Source organism: Sinocyclocheilus rhinocerous, unplaced genomic scaffold, assembly GCF_001515625.1.
Source record: "Sinocyclocheilus rhinocerous isolate Xijiao unplaced genomic scaffold, SAMN03320098_v1.1 scaffold244, whole genome shotgun sequence".
In the NCBI taxonomy this organism is placed as follows: domain Eukaryota; kingdom Metazoa; phylum Chordata; class Actinopteri; order Cypriniformes; family Cyprinidae; genus Sinocyclocheilus; species Sinocyclocheilus rhinocerous.
In genome coordinates this window covers 54,781-76,200 of record NW_015657959.1, presented here as the reverse complement: position 1 = coordinate 76,200, position 21,420 = coordinate 54,781, and the positions used below count along the sequence as shown (strand labels likewise).

The window sequence follows — 21,420 nt, the reverse complement described above, 5'->3', positions numbered from 1 at the left end:
AAATGCTACAAAAACGGCTTGATCTGAAAAGAGCTGTTTTTGACAGGGTAAAAAGGTGTTTTTTACACCACCATTGAGAAATTTTAACCAAACTATGTTACAGACTTTTCATTAAGACCCTAAATAATCATATCCACTTGTGGAAAATGGGCATCCTATGACCCCTTTAAAATCTCACATTAATCTGGATAAATTTTGAATATTTAATTTCAAAACACTCTCCATTCACAGTGGTATTTCCAAGCACCAAACAAAATCGGCATGCATTTATCGTCTAAAATGCACAGCAGAACAGTACATTTAAGTTTTTCTTTTTTAATAAATCTGCAAAGATGTCAACAATTCTGTGTTTTTCTGTCAATATGGGGTGCTGTGTGTACATTAATGAGGAAAAAAAATTAACTTAAATGATTTTAGCAAATGGCTGCAATATAACAAAGAGTGAAAAATTTAAGGGGGTCTGAATACTTTCCGTACCCACTGTATATATATCGACTACAGAAACTTCCATGACTTTTAAGACGAGGTACTACAGGCACACCAATTGTGGTTTTTTTCATGCACTGGCCAGTTTTGAGTTTTGAGGTCTATTTTGCTTCCATAATATGTCTTCTTTCTGGACACTGGAAAGAAAACATCCAAAACACTCTTTAAGTGTTTGTTTTATTGCAATTTATTTATTTGTGTTCTGTAGATTTTTTATTGCAATTTAATTGAGTAAATTTTCTGTCATCTTTGCAGGAATGTAAATGAAGATTGTATAAAGTAACATTTATCTTGAACCTTTTTTGAATACTCAATACTAGAATACAAAAACCTTTTTTTTTTCTGTAATTTTGTGAAAATTAAGTGTTGTTTAGGTGGAGGTTTTAAATAAGCCATGATGGGTTTTCCAGTACTTCATGCACAATTGTATTTTCTTGCTTTTTATTGTATATATTTTGCAAAATAAGTTTAACTAAAAACAAAAAATTTTTTTTGCTGGATGCAATGAACACAGCCTTCATCAGCTGGTTTTGTGGTGATGCAACTTTAGAGGATGCTACAAATTTTTAACCACCAACATCAGCCACTAACTAACCACAAGCAAACACAACACTGACTGTCTTCGTCTTCAAAACCAAGATGTGGTTTTATGTGGCATTGCTTTAGCATTTCAAACCGAGCTTGCAAAATAATAGTGTTTGCACATCTTTCTTTGCATCTAATATAAATCCCATTCAGACATTTGAAGTGTGATTTAAACATCCAAACACTTTCTGTGGCTGACCAAACATCCACAATAGCCGTTTCTGAGCATCAGCAGTTCAAAATGAAAAGGTAACGGCACGTCAATGAACTGAATGGACCAGATCACCGTCACTGTCACTGTCAATCACACAGAGCGCTGAAGGCCGCAGGGGTTCGAACGCATGTGAATCCTGAAAACTAATGGAGTTTAATCAATGCACTCGACATCAGCCAACCATCAGAGTCTCTCTGAAAACACTGGAGCTCCACAAACAGATCAGAACTATCAAAAGAAACATGTTTTTATGACACTGAAGAGACTAGAGACACTATCACCGATGAAACTGAGAGTCTTGCTTTCAAACGCATCTGAGATGTTCCTCACGAGGAGATTAAAACAGTGAAGCTACAGAAGATCAGATCCACAGATGATTGGGTTCTTACAGTCATGATTCCTGCAATAACAACTCCGATCAATCCATCTGTAGACTAGATTACAGTTTCCTCTCAATCAGTAGAAAATATGGTTAACACCCGGTCATGCATGAAAAAAAAATACCGTCATGTACCGTGAAACCGGTATAATTTTGGAAAATACCGTGATATAAATTTTTGGTCATACCGCCCAGCACTAGATTACAGTCACAAAATAGTCATTTCTACATGACCAACTATATATATAGACTACAGAAACTTCCATGACTTTTAAAGCAAGAAACTACAAGCAAAACCAGTGTTTTTTCATGCACTGGACAATTTTGAGTTTTGAGGTCTATTTTGCTTCCATGACATGTATTCTTTGAGACTAGTGGAAAGAAAGCATGCAGAATACACATTTAAGTGTTTGATTTATTGCACTTTTATCTATTCACGCCGGTAGATTCTTAATTGTAATTCATAGCTTTAAAAGTTTTTTCTCCACTTCAGTAACACTCACATATACCAAACTTTAGAGTTTTATTCCTCTCTATATTCTGAAGGTTTTTACTGAGGGGTTTGTTCATATATCATTCACATTGATTTATATAACCGATTTATATATTTTATTCATAAAAACGTGGTGAAAATGCATTTCTTTAAAGGCTGTGAGTTTTTTCTTCACTTGAGCAGCACTTACAAACACCAAAACTTAGAGTTTTATACCTAGTTATATTCTAAAGGTTTTCACTGAAGGGTTTTTTCATATATCATTTATGTGGTTTTATTATTGCATTTTATCTATTTGCATCCGTAGATTTAATTTACAATACATATTTTAAAAATGAGTTTTTTTCTCCACTTCAGCAGCACTTACACACACCAAAACTTAGAGTTTTATTCCTCTCTATATTCTGAAGGTTTTTACTGAGGGGTTTGTTCATATATCATTCACACTGATTTATACAACATTCTATTCCTAAAAACATGGCGAAAATATGTTTATTTCTGTTTGTTGACAGGATTTCTGGAGTGATAAAAATCCAAAGAGAAATCCAAAATCCCCTCTATAAAAATCAACAAAATCAAACAAGAATTATGAATCTGGCTTCATCCAGATGAAAATTAGTGCATATAAAACAACTTCAATATATAGTTTTGCCTGCGAGTATCTGATGCGCCCCTGGTCAGGATTTTTTCCCCTTTGTTTGTAACTTAGATATCAACAGTGTATTTATTAGTTAATATCTCTACTCTATTCACCTGTAGTGTCCTGCCTTAAATATTTATGTTTTCCGAGCCTGAAAAAAGCACAGAGGCGACAGACGGCCTCCTCACGTGCTGCTGTCTGGCTCTTTAAACTCTCCTCGTTTTACAACACGCTCGTTAGCATTGTCAGCACATTAAACATGGTACTACAGCATTTCCAAGGTATTCCTTACAGTATCTTGGAGTGCAATGCAAATACCATGGCATATAAACATTGTATAGATATGGTATTATGATTTATTTAGGATGAATTCTAGTAAATTAGAACAATTTTTGCTATTGCAATGATTGGGTAAAAAAAAAGTCCCAATTATCCTGAACGAACCATACTATAATATGGCCATATTATAGATGGCACATCATAATAACCATGCTTTTGGCCAGAAATCATGACAATATCATTTTGCATGGAAATGCCATGATGCATGACTATGACAATCATTCAGAAATATCAAAGCACCACAGTGTACTACAGCAAACGATGAATGCCATCAACCCGAATAAAACAAGCAGATGCAACAGCAAAATCAGCTCAACAAGAGAAATCAGAGCTTCATCTGCATGTTTTATGCAAATGAGCCGTGCATGATAAATACAGATGAATTATAAGCATCTGTGCTCTGAGATGTTTAGAGAGCAAAAAAAAGTCCCAATTATCCTGAACGAACCATACTATAATATGGCCATATTATAGATGGCACATCATAATAACCATGCTTTTGGCCAGAAATCATGACAATATCATTTTGCATGGAAATACCGTGATGCATTACTATGACAATCATTCAGAAATATCAAAGCACCACAGTGTACTACAGCAAACGATGAATGCCATCAACCCGAATAAAACAAGCAGATGCAACAGCAAAATCAGCTCAACAAGAAGAGAAATCAGAGCTTCATCTGCATGTTTTATGCAAATGAGGCGTGCATGATAAATACAGATGAATTATAAGCATCTGTGCTCTGAGATGTTTAGAGAGCCACGCCTGCCAAACTCCACATGCACATCAACTGTGGTTTATTTAACGCGCTGCGGTCTTCACATGCAATGAGCAGAAATGCAGTGTGTGAAATCACTAATGCACGAGCACACAACGACCAGAGGGAAGAACACGGGCGATCAGCTGACAGCAAACGGTCAATAATCAATGTGAAATCGGATCGGATGAGAGATGCATTGACCGTCTCGATGACCGCAGACTCACCCAGCGAATATCGCGCACGAGCGTCTGGTTCTCTCCTGGCTGGTTTAAGCTCCGGTTTGTTCCGAGCATCCAGCTGTTGTGGGTTCGAGATCAGACAGTCCGAATCGGGCCTGTGCATGAAGAGGAAATCAAATGAGATGAAAATGTCGCTGCGCTTCGACGCGGCGCTCGAGCTTCTAGCGCTTCCACTCCGGTTCACTGCAGCTGACGTCGTGACGTCACGAACTGCGTTCTCTTTTGTGCAATAACACGTTCATATTCATTAATAGTTTGAAATGTAAATCTGCCCAGGAAATTCTAAAGTAAACTCATATATGCAACTTGCAGGACTTTTATGGAAGAAAATCTGGAAATTTTCCCATAAAAAAAAAAAAAATGCAAACAAAATTAAATACCATTATTCATAAATATTATCTCTGTAAATATTACCTGGGAAATAAGAAATGCTTAAATTGATGTATCGCGTACATTTTATGTTTTGTATCCAGAAACCATATTTAATTTATTTTGGAATTGTCCTTCAGTCAGTTTTACATTAAAATGAAATAATTTATTTCAGAAAGTATTGATAAAATTACTTATGTATTATGAAGAAAATAATGCTACAGCTACACTAATAGAGTGAGATTCGTTTTACATTCATAGCTAAAGAACCTGTAAATTAATTTTATTTATTTGTTTACTTTGTCTTGTATTTTATGCTTACTGCAATATGTTAATATTTTTAAACATTTGATTTTATATTTACATTTTTATATTATTTATATTATATAATTTATATTTTTATGTTATAATACTGTGGCTATACTCATATAATGTAAAAAAAAAAAAAAAAAAATTTTAAAAAAGACAAATTCATAACACGGGTGCATTTTAAATCATTCTCATTCTAAAGTCTAAATATTTTGTATTAACTATTTAATATTCGGTGGTATTATAACTGCAATTAAAATAATAAGCCAATCAGAGGCTCGTTTATCACGTGACGCTGACCGAACGCGGAAGTAGCGCTGGAGTGGAATCGCTCGAGTCTCGAAACACTCTTGGGCTTCCAGCGCCGCCTCTGCGCATGCGCGAAAGCTCCGCGTCACTGAAACGCTTCAAATCTGAATAGAAATCGATAACTTTCACCACATGATGGAGTTCAGAAATGCACCGTGTTCAACGTTTACCTACAAATTCCATTACTGTAATGCAAAATGCAAAAAAAAAAATATATATGACATTTAAACTGTTAAGTATAAGTTGTGCTGCCTTTAATTTATGCTGAACTGAATAACTATAATTGATTATATTCCAAACATTTTTTTACCATGTAAAAATGAGCATAATTGTCACGAAAAAATGTCACATTTGATATACATATATTTATATATAATTATCTATACTGATATATAAATATCTTTAAAAAATATTAATTTTTCTTTTAATATATATATATATATATATTCTAAAAATAAATCTTAATCTAACTTAATTGAATAAATAAGCTTAATTAAAATGCTGAACAACATATCAAATTAGTAAACTGAATAGTGAACTGAAATCATAATTCTTTTTATATTTTCCCCTCTCAATAACTATTGTTTTTATTGAAGAACGTGCAGTTCTTGAAATTTCTGAAATCAAATACAACGAGTAAGTGGCTAATTAATTTAATATACTGACACTCACTGTTTTAAACTCATGTTTTGACAACAAACTGATTTGTCAATTACAGCATAAACACCTAAAAATAAAAATAGTTTGTGTCCAGCAGAGGGCGACACAGCATCACTGCACTAATGAAGAATCACTGAGACATTCAGCAGATACTCGAGAGACTGGAGAAATTAACTCAGTACTCCTTCATTAACTCATCACATGACACCAGGATAACCTGCTAAGTACAGTAATTGAACGCCGTTTAATTATAGAGCATTCAATTCTATAAATACCATATATTTAATTCTATTTATATAATTTAATTAGCTAAATTATATGCATAAATTATATAAAATATATAAATATTAGAGCTGTTGAGCATTTACATTTTTTAATGAGAAATCACCCCAAAAAGATCAAAGTCATTATTTTTAAGCAAGAAGAGCATTGATTAGACATTACAAAAAGTAGTTTTAGAAAGAAATATTTTGATTCAATATTGCATAATGAAATTACATTGGTGTTAATGTTTTTTAATAATCCTGAAATATGCAATTATTAAACAAATTAAATGATACTCTAATTATGAACCTAAAAGTGTCAGTAGGTGGCAGTAAGTCACTGTCTTAATAAGTGAGTCAACTGAATCATTCATTCAACTGATTCATTCAGAACTAAGCAAGAGACTGTTTTTATGAACGAGTCACTGAATAACCGACTCACTTGATTCATTCAAATGGCTGATTCATTCAGAACTAAGCAAGTGACTGTCTTTATGAACGAGTCACTGAATCACCGACTCACTTGATTCATTCAAATAGCTGATTCATTCAGAACTAAGCAAGTGACTGTCTTTATGAACGAGTCACTGAATCACTGACTCACTTGATTCGTTCAAAACCGTTGATTCATTCAGTAACAAAACACCATCAGCAACTGCATCAGTGTAAGATGACGTGCAGGTCTGGACTGGGCGGTGAATTAAATGCATTAATCATTTTAACATATTATTTTTTTTCTAAAATCACACCAAATAAACACGTTAAATCGACAGCCTAATAAATATCTGACGTCGCTGCCATATGATTGGTGTTGATGAGCGTCACCTTGTTCGTAAGTGATGCTCTTCTGTATCTTGATGAGGTTGGGCAGGTGATTGACCAGGTGTGGCCCGCAGGTGACGCCCATTCTGAACATCTGAAGCTCAGTGACCCCCAATCATATCATTATAAAGCCCTGCAATACCAAGAGATGAGCAAAGAAAGCAAGCCCCTCCCTCAGCTGATCCAGAGCTTCAGTCCTGATGCTTCACTAACATCTACTGCTGCTCTGAATCACAACATCAGAATCAGTCAGATTACTGCACAAATCAAACAGAACTACATCACTCACTGGCAAACCCAAACACAACAGCAGAGTAAAGTGCAATGCTATTTGGCCCTAAAGAGAGAGTACAGTATGGCAGAGTATCTGTACACAGTGTCAGACAAGCACACACACACACACACGTAGACCGATGCATGCCTGCTCTGACACTCACACACACCCACACACACACCCACAGAGCCGTGTGGATACACACGCAAGGCCTAACCTGCTCGACAGGGTGACGCGCAGCAGGCCAGAGCCGTAAAATAAACTGTGCTGGAAGCAATCCATTCAAGCATGACAACAACAACTACATGCTGAAACTAATATGACTGCACTGGAGCCACACCACTGCACACTACACACACACACACACACACACTCACACGCACACACTCACGCGCACACACTCACGCGCACACACTCACGCGCACACACTCACGCGCACACACTCACGCGCACACACTCACGCGCACACACTCACGCGCACACACTCACGCGCACACACTCACGCGCACACACTCACGCGCACACACTCACGCGCACACACTCACGCGCACACACTCACGCGCACACACTCACGCGCACACACTCACGCGCACACACTCACGCGCACACACTCACGCGCACACACTCACGCGCACACACTCACGCGCACACACTCACGCGCACACACTCACGCGCACACACTCACGCGCACACACTCACGCGCACACACTCACGCGCACACACTCACGCGCACACACTCACGCGCACACACTCACGCGCACACACTCACGCGCACACACACACGCGCACACACACACACACTCACACTCACACACACACACGCACACACACACTCACACACACACACGCACACACACACACACTCACACACACTCAGCATTAGAGACATTCAGAGATGAAAGCACTCATGCACACAGGAAAACTGAAGCCCGAAACACTGCGCAAAAGACAGCAAACCTCACAAATCATCACTGCAATATGAAACTGCATTTGCCTAAATGCAATTTATAATGCAGCAATGCATGAGTGTATTTCTGTTGTACACTTGCAATGAATGTTTAGTAATTTTGTTGTTGTTGTTATTTTAAATTTTTATTAGTTTTTTATTGTTTTAATGTCTATATATTTCATTTAGATTTTAAAGTTTAAATTCTGTTTTCTTGTTTTTATTAGTTCATGTTTTTTTATTTAGATTTTATTTAGATTTTAGGTAAAGTTTTAAAAATTTTATTTTTTTTCCAAAATGTTATTTTAATTTCATTTTAATTGTAAAATTTAATTTAAATTTTATTTCTCTTCAATTTTAAGGTTTTAAAGTAATTTTGCTGTGTTTTTAAAATTGTTATTAGTTTTTGTTTTTTAATATGCCTATATATGTCATATGCATGCCCATATAAGTAAAAAAAAAAAAATTATAATAATATTAGCTTATTTCTACACTACAATGCATATTCGACCTGAAACACACTCATATGAATACATACGCTTCTGGCGACACAAGTTGAATTTCACATATGGTTGCATTACAAACGGTATAATTACATTTTGCCTTATATACATTTATGCATTCAGCAGATGCTTTCATCCAAAGCAGCTTACAATAGAGAAGCATATGCAATTCATCACAGAGCAAACAATATTCATCGTGTGCAATGTGAGGTTTATTAGAAAGCTGTGTCAGAGAGTGTGTTTCTGGACGGAGCAGCTCTGTTTATGTAAATCTGTGTGTGTGTGTGTGTGATGTGAATTGTTTGTTCATGCACAACTGTGGAATTGTTTATGTAAAGTGTGGCACAGTGAGGAAAGGATAATTACAGAGTGAGACAGGACAGGATTACAGATGCCAGCCGAGCAGAGTCAGACTTGTTCAGCCTGTATGTGAATGTCTGTCTCTCTCTGCTGGGTGGTGCGTCCCAGATACAAGCCAAAAAATGATGCACAATATCACTTATTTAGCTGCCCTTTCATGCAGGTAAAAGATCTGACTGTGACGTCACTGCGGCCCATGATTCCCAGCATCTGCACGATATGACAGGAACAGAAACCAAATGACTGGGAAAATATCACTTGTTGCTTGAAACATGGCTTTGCATTTGATGCAAAAAAACAACAACAAGAGTCAGACTTGTTCAGCCTGTATGTGAATGTCTGTCTCTCTCTGCTGGGTGGTGCGTCCCAGATACAAGCCAAAAAATGATGCACAATATCACTTATTTAGCTGCCCTTTCATGCAGGTAAAAGATCTGACTGTGACGTCACTGCGGCCCATGATTCCCAGCATCTGCACGATATGACAGGAACAGAAACCAAATGACTGGGAAAATATCACTTGTTGCTTGAAACATGGCTTTGCATTTGATGCAAAAAAAACAACAACAACAATACACTGAAAAAGAAAAGCATGCATTTAATTGCAAAAAAAAAAAAAATGTGTGGCAAACAAAACCCAACAATTTTTTTCTCTGCAACAGATTTTTGGCAGCAATTCTTTCTTTTACTTTTGACTTTTACGTTGCAATGCATTGACACGGAAGTGATCACTTCTATTGTTTTTCTAAAAGAATTGCAATTATTGGGTTTTGTTTACAATATTGCAATACAGGTTTGTCTTTCAAAATGCTTGAGTTTTTAAAAATAGCACCAAAAAAGGGCAACTTTACAAGGTTGTTAGGTAGGTAACAAAAAATCTCATGCACACGGGGAAACTGTGCAAAAGTACATGAATGCAAACTTCACAAATCATCACTGCAATCTGAAATCTGCCCAAATGCAATTTATGATGTAACGCATGAGTTTATTTCTGTATGCTTGCAATGAATTAAGCTTTAAAATCAGCATGAAATGGAAGTTGCAACCTGTTTTACTACAATATTGTGATGTATTTCTCATTGAAATGACTATGAAACAAGAAATATAAATAAGCTGGGACTTGATTTTATCCGTCAGCTGTTGATTGCATTGTGAAAAATGAGCGCTGTACACTGGAACAGAGGCAGATCTGAATATGACGGGATTAACTGCTGATACATACATCAAAAACATCAAGTGAGCATATCGTGGGAAGAGTCAGTTATGACATTTTGATGAAAAATTATGAAGTTTTAAAAACACTAAATGCATGGATGAATTGTTCGACATAAAACCAGGAACATGCAGTAAGAAAATAAATGGGTCAGTTTTAATTTCATGCTTTAAAAATGTCAAGTGTTGCACTGCATTATATTCTGGTGTTTTGCTCCATAGAGAGCAACGTTATAATATCGACACATTTTTATTAGTTTTAGTTTTTTAATGTCTATATATTTCATTTTGATTTTATTTACTGCTTTAATATTTTTCTATTTGTTTTCTGTTTTAATGTCAATATATTTATTTTTAATTTTAGTTCAAGTTTTAGCAAATTTGTTCTTTTTTATTTTTATTTTATTTTTTATTTTTATATATTTCATTTTAATTTTAAAATTGTATTAATTTAGTCTCTTTTTTCATTTTTATTTCGTTTATCTAGTTTTTGTTTTGTAATATGTCTATATATTTTTATTTAGATTTTATTTCAGTTATTTTATTTCAAGTAATAAAAAAGTTTTTATGGTTTTTATAGTTAATTACAATAATTGTTCATACATACTGTAAGCACGATTTTGAGTAATTTCATGAGAAACATGAATTCAGGCCACACTTTTGACCGGACGCATAAATACAGTATTTAATAGCTGACAGAGACTTTTATTCAATCATAATTTTAGGTTAAAATTAGCATGAATGCATTTTTTAGGTCCTGTAACTGTTCAGCACTTCTCTGAACTTTTATACAATCTTTAATCACCTTAGCTATAGCTCATTTAAAATAAATAAATCTTTATTTCTAATGTATGCTACACTGAAGTCAAGTAACACAATCCGACACTCTCCTGCGTTAATTTATGACATGTCAACTTTAACACACGTGTTTCCATGGTGATACACATAAAACAGGTTTGTGCTACATGAGCGTGTGTTTGTGTAAAAGTGTGTGATTAATTATTGATGCGTGTTTGGGGCTCAGGATGCTGAAGTCCAGCTCCAGACGATGACCACCATCAACAATCAGCCTGCTGTTAAAATAACACACGTTTCTACATTCAGACAAATTTTAATGTCACCACTAAACCTTCACAAAATTCACAAATGATGTTTTCATCGATATTTGTCACTGTAAACAGAAAAGCAATAAGGCACAGAACTATATCTACTCCATTAGCTCAAATAGTAACGCCAAGGTCACGGGTTCGATTCCCAAGGAATGCATGAACGCAATGTAAGTTGTATTGGATAAAAGTATCTGCCAAATGCATGAATGTAAAATTAATGTAAATGTAAATCAACTAAGTTGTCGAAACTAGCAATGAAACGTGTCTGACAGCTGAAGATGCCATGATGCGATTCAGTTGACAGACAGGATTATTTTTGCTGCATTGCACAGCTACTTCATCCGGAAATAATAATTAAGAATTTATAATTCAAAATATTAAAATGTGCACAAAAAATTAATGTGCAATTTGAAAAGTTTATAAGATTATTTAATGTTTCTAAATGAAGTCTCTTCTGCTCACTGAGGCTGCATTTATTTGATCAAAAATACAGTAAAAATGTGAAATATAATTATGATTTAAAACAGCTGCTTTCTATGTGAATATCTGTTAAAATGTAATTTATTTCTGTGATCAAAGCTGAATTTTCAGCATCATCTTCAGTGTTACATGATCCTTCAGAAATCATTCTGATTTGCTGCTCGAGAAACATTTCTGATTATTATCGATGTTGAAAACAGTCGTGCTGCACAATATTTTTGTGGAAACTGTGTTACATTTAATTTTTCAGGATTCACAGATGAACAGAAAGTTCAAAAGTGCTCAAGAAACATTTCTGATTATTATCGATGTTGAAATCAGTCGTGCTTCACAATATTTTTGTGGAAACTGTGTTACATTTAATTTTTCAGGATTCACAGATGAACAGAAAGTTCAAAAGAACAGCATTTATTTGAAATAGAAATCTTTTGTAGCATTAGAAATGTCTTTACGGTCACTTCTGATCAATTTACTGCGTCCTTGCTGACGGCTGCTGGTTATGGATGGCAGGTTTAAGGGTTAAGCTGGCGGTCATCTTCGGTGTGGCGCTCGTGTTTCTCCAGGTTTTCCGGGCACGTCTTCATCAACCCATCTTGACACGCCATGCTCGGGTGAAAGGGGAAACGGCACGGCTACAGTTTTTGGGAGGTAATTTTCTCTGCTTGTTTATCTCTGGGATATTTTTAGAGCTGAACACGGCGTTCCTATTTAGTGCTGGAAGCGGATGTGTAGAATCACTCTGATAGAATCGCTGCAGACTACAGTAAGTGTCTTACAGCACTGCCAAGACAACTGGAAGATGAACCCTACACTGTAAAAAAAAATCGGTGACATTTACGGTAAAATACCGGCAGCTGTGGTTGCCAGAACTTCACCGTAAAAAATATGGTAGCAACATTTTAGGTTTTATAGACTTAACTTAAATTCACAATAAAATACCGTATTTCATTAACTGATGTAATGTTAATAAACCAGCATACTGAAGTACTAATAACTGTTTTGAACCATTGTAATGCACTGATAACCAGTAAAAACTGGTGGTGATGAGAAAGTCACGTGATGAACCAAAGCTCATCATAAACAGCTTTTCTACGAGCTAAGGAGGGCAATACTTATATATAGAAGGTGCACAGTGTCATTCACACTAACACTAAACCCCATCACGGTAACACACATGATTCTGAAATAATGCAATAAACATTAATTTAACAACATTACATGTAAGATTAAACCCTAATGTACACAACTGATAAGAAAAAAACTAAGAAGAAACATATTATAACTAAAATAATAACTAAAACGATAACTATAGTGAGAAATATAACCATGACTAAATAAAGCGATAATTATAATGGTAACTGAATATGATAAATCTAACGATTAATAACTATAATGGTAGCTATAACAATAACAATATCTATATTAGCATCCACACTAGCACTGGTTTATTTTAACTGTGCGTCTACTGCTTTAAATAGCTGTCAATGTCAAAGAAAATCTGAAAGAAAATTAGTTATTATAATTAATTATACATATAAATAATTGTTTAATTATTAAATTGTAATATTTTTAACATTTCATGTAATTTTACAGTAAAATACTGTTAAAAGCACCAATTTTCGAAATAATACCAAACAGTCATCCTATAATTTACAGTAAAAAAAATTTTTTTATTAATAATGTGCATTTTTGGTTTTATGTTACATCTTATGTTGTTTAATTGAAGGGGACGTAACACACACATATGAACCCTGAAGGAGTGTATTTGGCACCGAAATACTCTGTCATACGTCCAACTCGTTTTTTGAAACTTTGGTCATGTTTAGCATGCAACTCTTTATAATAATAATAATAATAATTCCTTTAACAGTGTAAATAACTCCGAATGCATGAAACGGCATTAGATCTCCCTTTTATTGTTATATATTAGTCATTTTTTGCAATGATAGCGCTTGTGCGTGTGTGTGACATTTATTATAATACTCATAATAGGCTATATTATAATGTGTATATCATATTTATATATGTAAATAAAAGCATTTACCTGCTCTAAGCTACTCTAATTCATCATGTGTCTCTTTTACTTCGTTTTATTTTGATGTTTCTCAGTATATTATACAGGTACAAAATAGATTTTAATACCTTAGATGCAATATTATCATATCAGTTAATGAAATACACAGTTTTGACCATAAATTTAGGCTCAGTCCAGCGAAACCTAAAATGCTGCTACTGTATTTTTGACAATAAAGTTCTGGCACTTTTACAGCAGGGTGCATGAACAGATTGAGAAGATATTGTGCATGCTTAGTGTCGACATACAGTACATCATCAAACACAAATCAGTGCATACACAAATCATCCTCGTGCGCTTCATGTGTGCCAGAGCTTCTCCAGCAGTGCGCGATCTCTAACAGGAGAAACCACCCTGGAAGAGTTGAGTGCGTGCATCCCGTTACACAGAGCCTCGCGTCAGTAGCGGCGCGTCTCCAGAGTGTCGCGTTCTCAGCGTGCGAGCGATCGGTGCGTCTCTGCAGAGATCAGGACAGCGCTGCGCTGATACACTTGTGTGCTGATGCGTGCTCAAACAAAGCAAAAATAAAAAAAAGAGGCTCGGGAACAAAAAAAACTGGAAAAACCTGGTGTTCAGCCCCAACCCAGCTGAGCTCTCACGCTAACACAGTCTCGCACGCCAGCGTCTCTGTCAGTGCCAGCCGCGCCGCACCGCGTCCTCACGCGACACTCGCGCCGCCGCAGCTCCTGACCCCATGCTGATCAATCAATTAACCAATTAACACGAGTGATCTGATGCTGCTTTCTGTGAGTGCATCCGCACCCGTCCAGATTAGATCTTCAGCCCGGTCTGATAACGGCCTTCACATCGCCAAGCCGTTTCACATTCTTTTGACTAAAATTTTAACTAAAATGAAAATGGATAATATAAAAATAAAACTAATTAAAATATTAATTAAAACTACAACAGTCCTCTTCATAACAAATATAATTAGGTGAATCTCACAAAAAAAAGTCACATTTTACCCTAAAATCATACCCTAAAATGAGAAAAATTGAAAATTATATTTTGTATAAACAAAATACATATTTTAGGACTATTATGATTTTTTTTGCACTGTGACGCTATTTTCATGACAATTAAACACATTTATCTCCAAATTCACGCGTCTGCACGCCTTTTGAGTTTCTCATTAGATGCTCATTACTTTAATACAGTAATTTTCAGGAAATCATTACTGTAATACAATTATTTTTATATTTAAATCACCTTTTGCATTTCTCATTAGAGCGTTACTTTAATAGTCATTTTCTGCTGTATTATAGCAAAACAATACTGTAATAACATTTTTCACATTTAAATCACCTTTTGAGTTTCTTTAGACGATGTTTTTTAATAGCCGTTTTCTAATAAAACATTACTGTAATACGATGATTTTCATACTGAAATCACTTCAATTTGAAGGAAGCACATAACATGCTACCATGCATAAATCATATTTCATTGTTTTTGTCAGGTTACAGTAATGAGACTGGGGTTTTCTCCATCAGGCTGCTTTTTCTTTTGATTTTGGGGTGAAATGTGACCCGGACACGTTCTTGGCAGGTTTCTGCGAGTTTCTTACCAGAAGTGCAGAGATTCACAGATACTGTTACACGAGCAAAGCTCGGATTTCACGCCGTACAGCTCAGATTGAAAGCTGGAAGTTCCACGGAATCTCCAAAAAAATCAATAAATCAATCTGAAATCCTTATACTTTCATGCTGACATCGCCCGAGTCTCATCCTTCCAGAAAACATCCAACGCAGGGTCTCATGAAGGGAAATTTAAGACTTTTTACGACCCTTTAATAATAAACATATTATAATGAATTGAATTGATCACAATTAGGGTTGCAAAAAGGTTGAAAATTTCCAGTACATTTCGGAAACATTCCAGAAATTTTTGGAAAATTTCCATGAGTTTTTTTTGGGGAATATTCCAGGCATTTTTGGAAAGTTCCCGGAAATGTTCCACCCCTTTGCAACCCTAATCACAATACGTCAATATGTTCTCTAAATGCAACTGTCTTGCATTAGCGACACTTCTCCAAAGATTTTTTTATATCAAGATACAATTACTTGAGATGCAAAATGATATCCCTTATTTTATGAGAAACATGAAGTGAGTCTAAGGTTAAAATAATAACAAATATCTGCCAAAGGGCTCCGAAAAATCTACTTTATTCATAGCAAAAAACTACTTTTCATTCTTGTTTCAAGCATAAACTTATTTTATTTTGTTCCATTACTCAAGACTTCATATGTTCATATGTTTATTCATAAAACGGCTTTTTAAGGCCTTTTAAGACCTGCTGTAATACATCACCAGACAATAAATGTGGCAGATGCTTTCATCCTGTAGCTCATGTCAACACATTACATCATCTCTCTATGTAAACACACAAACAACAACTGACATATTTACCAGCCTAAAGTCAGTTTACAGTAAATCACGCCAGAGCTGCTAGAGGAGGCGTCGAGACATTTGTCGAAACGCTCTCAGGTTCTCACACTCCAGAGATTGACAGACGTTCGGAAAAAAAGTGTCAGCCAAGAACAACGCCCACGTGACAGCGACCAATCAAGAACAGGAAGGAAGCGACAGGAATATTAGGGCAAGGGCAAAAAACACCTTAAGTAAACTTCCAGCGTTTGATGCATGTGCAAAACAATCGGCGTGTGAAGAGAGGGCAGGAGAGGCTCCAAAACGGAAGAAATTTCGAGGAATATTCCGCAATCTCCGTGTAATGAATCTGTTATCAGAAAAATTCAGCTTTCAAACAGAAGGAAGTTTGTTTAGTCGATGTGTGTTTGTTACAGTGCACTGGAGGTCTATGAGGCAAAACACTACACACTCAAATACACATGTTTCAAAAGTATAACCACAAGATTATAGACTAGCGTGATAGAATCATTAACGGGGTCATGTTAAATATATATTTTATTGTCATGTAATTACATATTACATATTTCAACCCTGTTAAAGTTTGGGGTCGGTAAGACTTTTTTAATGTTTTCGAAAAGAGTCTCTTCTGCTCACCACGGCTGCATTTATTTGATCAAAAATACTGTAAAAATAGTGAAATATTATTATGATTTAAAACAGCTGTTTTCTATGTGAATATGTGTTAAACTGTAATTTATTTCTGTGATGCGCAGCTGTATTTTCAGCATCATTACTCCAGTCTTCAGTGTCACATGATCTTCAGAAATCATTCTAATATGCTGATTTGCTGCTCGAGAAACATTTCTGATTATTATCAATGTTGAAAACAGTCGTGCTGCACAATATTTTTGTGGAAACTGTGATGCATTTTATTTTTTAGGATTCACAGATGAACCGAAAGTTCAAAAGAACAGCATTGATTTGAAAAATTTTGATTACAGTTAAAAACAACAAAAATATATATATTTTTTGTTACTTAAAAGATATAAAAATTAACTGAAATAATATAAAAATATTTTTAAAAAAAAAGTGTTTCTGCCAAGACAACATTTAGTCTAACTTGATGCAATAAAACAACAACAAATGCTGCACAATATTTTTGTGGAAACTGTGATGCATTTTATTTTTTAGGATTCACAGATGAACCGAAAGTTCAAAAGAACAGCATTGATTTGAAAAATTTTGATTACAGTTAAAAACAACAAAAATATATATATTTTTTGTTACTTAAAATATATAAAAATTTACTAAAATAATATAAAAATATTTTTAAAAAAAAGTGTTTCTGCCAAGACGACATTTAGTCTAACTTGATGCAATAAAACAACTAAAAAAAGCTAAATAAAAATATTTATATTATATTTATAAAAATATATTTATATTTGTACAAAACTATAACTAATATAAATAACAACAAAATGACTAACATTTCCCGCCAAACTTTGTTTATTGGTTTTAAGCACAAAGAAACCGTAAAAACAACAAAAAAAGCAAAATTACTAAATTTTTAACTAGAATTTATGGAAAATATATAAAATAAAAACATTCAAAATATTAATTATAACTATATTATTATCTTACTAATATTAAAACAACACGTAACTAATATAATTGTGTGGATCTCAACAGAAAGTCTGATCAGAAAGTTCAAAAGAACAGCATTTACTTAAAAACAGAAATCTTTTGTAACATTATATAAATGTCTTTACTCTCACTTTTGGTCAATGTAATGCGTCCTTGATGGATAAGAGCATTCATTTCTTTAAACACTTACATTTCAAAAACTGTACTGACCCCAAACCTTTAAACGGTGGCGTAAATAAATGATCAAGTTCTGGTGTCTGCACTTTTGAAAGCGTGCATATTCTAATGTTCAACGCCTCTTTGCATCCTTCAAATTCAGCATCTCTCGTAAAGCTCAGTGCCAGATCAGATGGGCGCGTTCCTGAAGCCGTGAGGCCTCGTATAAGAGCCAGACCCAACCTCAGACTTTTTTGTCCCTTTGTACGCAGGACCTGGAGCGAGCAGCGGAGCCGAACATCGCGTGTGAAAAGAGCTGCCCTGCCCTCTGTCCGTCTGCACCTCGGCCCCGAGTAATTTGTGCATTAGCTGTTGGCTGGCGGCCCGCGAGGGAAGAGATTACACCAAAAAAAAAGGTGAACCGCCTTCTCAATCAATATCTTCTGCCCTCGCCGGCACGCTGGGACTCACTCGACTTCCTGTTGTGGGGAATTTCCTGTGCTGAGACTGAAAGAAGGAAAGAGAAAGAGAAAAGGAGAGAGATAGCGAGGCACGTAACCATGCAGCCTTGCATAACCGCTTCCTCTGAAGGGGAGGGGGCGCTGTTTATTGATCTTAGTCACACGCATATTATAAAGAGGAACTTTGGTATAGGCTGTTAGCACGCTATGGGAATCTTTGGAGGTCGCGCTGCAAACAGGGCCGCTATCAGCAGAGGAAATGCCACTGAAGGTGCCAGAAACAGCGCTGATAACCAACCACTCATTCAGCGTCCTGCTGGGAGTCGTTCTCCCATTCAGGAAAAGTTCCTGGAAAAGCCTCGGACTGAAAGCAGACGGATTGCTCTGAAGGGGATAAACAGTGTTGTAAAGTGTATCACTAATTCTGCTCGATGCCAAAGGTCACCTGACCCAGATAAACACTGGCTTGTAAATGAACACCGGCGGCGGCTTTAATCTTCCTCACTCATTAATCGCTGCAGCGTCTATAATAACCGCAGATGATAGTAACGGCGGATCATGTGACCGCTGAATGCCTCTTACACAAACATCTCAACCCACACTAGATTATATTTCTGCACTTTAACAGGAATATCTGGATTCTAAATGAACACAAAGCTCATTTGAAGTGGTGTTGAATTGCATCTCGTGTGACTGAGGGGAGAGTCTGTGATTTCATGAATGCATGTGTGTTACTATCATGCGCTTGTTCTTTTAAAGCTGCACTTAGACAGCAGAAACTGCAGGTTCGGTCAGTATGAGAGAGATTGTCACCTGAACTACATTAGAGCTGGATCTTTTCCTGCTATTGTTGCAAATGAAAACACTAGTAAACTATATGCTGTAAACAGGGAATGAAAAACATAAATATATTATTAGTAACATAAAAATATGTTGCTAAAAATAATATTTTTAATTTTTAAAAGGTCAGAATAGAATAGAATAGAATAGAACAGGATATATCAAAATAAAGGAGAATAGAACAGAACATATGATATATTAGAATAGAATAGAACAGGATAAAAAAAAAGAGTAGAACAGAACAAAATAAAATAGAATAGAACAGGATATATCAAAATAAAATAGAACAGAATAGAATAGAATAGAACAGGATATATCAAAATAAAATAAAAATTTTTAAGATATTAGAATAGAATAGAACAGAACAAAATAGAATAGAAGGGAATAGAACAGGATATATCAAAATAGAACAGAACAGAATACATTAGAATAGAATAGCATAGAAAAATAGAATAGCATAGAATACCATTGAACATAATAAATTAGAATATAATATAAGAACAGAATAGAATAGAACAGAACAGGATAAAATAGAGTACAACAGAACAGAATAGAATAGAATATCAGCACACTGTACAAAGGGACAGTTCCCCTGAATGTGGTTTGGGTTTTTTTTTTGGACAGTGAGCTGTACAGAACAGTGAGCAGAACAGAAGATAATAAAATAGAACAGGATATATCAACACAAAATAGAATAGAACAGAACAGAAGATATTAGAATAGAATAGTACAGAATAGAATATATCAAAATAAAATATAACAAAATAGAACATAATATATTAGAATAGAATAGAACAGAACCGAAAAGAACAAAATAGAACAGGACATAACATGATAAAATAGAATAGAACAGAACATAAGATATTAGAATAGAATAGAACAGAACCGAAAAGAACAAAATAAAATAGAATAGAAAAGGATATATGATATTACAATAGAACAGAACAGAATAAAATAGAGAAGAATAGAAAAGGACAGAAAGGAACAGAAAAAAATAAATTAGAACAGAACAGGATATATCAAAATAAAATAGAATAGAACAGAACATATGATATTAGAATAGAATAGAACAGAACAGGACATAATAGGATAAAATAGAGTAGAACAGAACAGAAAAGAACAGAACGAAATAAAATAGAATGGAACAGGATATATCAAAATAAAATAGAACAGAACCGAACGTAAGATATTATAAAAGAATAGAATAGAACAAAATAGAATAGAAAGGAATAGAACATGATATATCAAAATAGAATAGAACATAATATAGTAGAATAGAATTGAACAGAATAGAATTGAATAGACTAGACTATAACCGAACAGGACAAAATAGACTACAACAGACCAGAATAGAATAGAATTTCAGCACATTGTACAACGGGACAGTTCCCCTGAATGTGGTTTGATTTGTTTGGACAGTGAGCTGTATTTAGAGCTCAGCACTCATCAGTCAGATGTTCAAGGGTTAGTTCACTCAAAAATAATTATTCTGTCATCATTTATTCACCTTCACGTCATTCCAAACCTGTATGACTTTCTTTCTTCTGTGGAACACAAAAGAAGCTACTCTGAAGAATTTTGGGAACCAAACAACATTATAGACAGATTAAACACTGTATCAGTATATAGCCTACATAAACAGAATATATATACATAAACACATTTTTTTGCAATGATAACTCAAATGTGGTGATCAAACACTTATATGTGACAAACATAGGCCTATGTAGTGGAGGCAGGGTATTTAACAATTTAATAAACTTTATTATTCAAAATGAGTCTGACATCAGTGCACTTAACAGTAAACTTCACTTATTATAAATAACTTAAATAACACAAATAGAACAAAATATATATAACTTGAATTAAGAAATTAAACAAGGTAACTGTGTAGGGCAAGCAAGCTACTGCCAAACCAACAGGGGCAGGTTTATGCAGGAAGCACAACTTTTCCAAATGTTAAAAATCTAAAATGAATAAATAATAATAAAAATATTTTTCATTCACAAACTCTGTGTTGTGTATTTTCTGGTAATCAAATGAACATGCAGAACATTCGTATTTAAATCGTCTTTTTGCAGTTTAATAGCCTATTCACAGACACAGTCTATATATATATATAT

General features: G+C 34.8%; 1 protein-coding gene across 1 annotated transcript in view; it reads right to left on the bottom strand.

The window, feature by feature from the left end:
- The window catches only part of LOC107721675 (tyrosine-protein kinase CSK-like), a 53,387-nt gene that overhangs the window by 27,828 nt on the left and 4,139 nt on the right, over positions 1 to 21,420 (bottom strand). Inside the window, exon 3 of the mRNA XM_016529811.1 lies at positions 4,125 to 4,234. The gene's annotated coding sequence lies outside the window, so the exon portion shown is untranslated. The remainder of the gene's footprint in view (positions 1 to 4,124; positions 4,235 to 21,420) is intronic.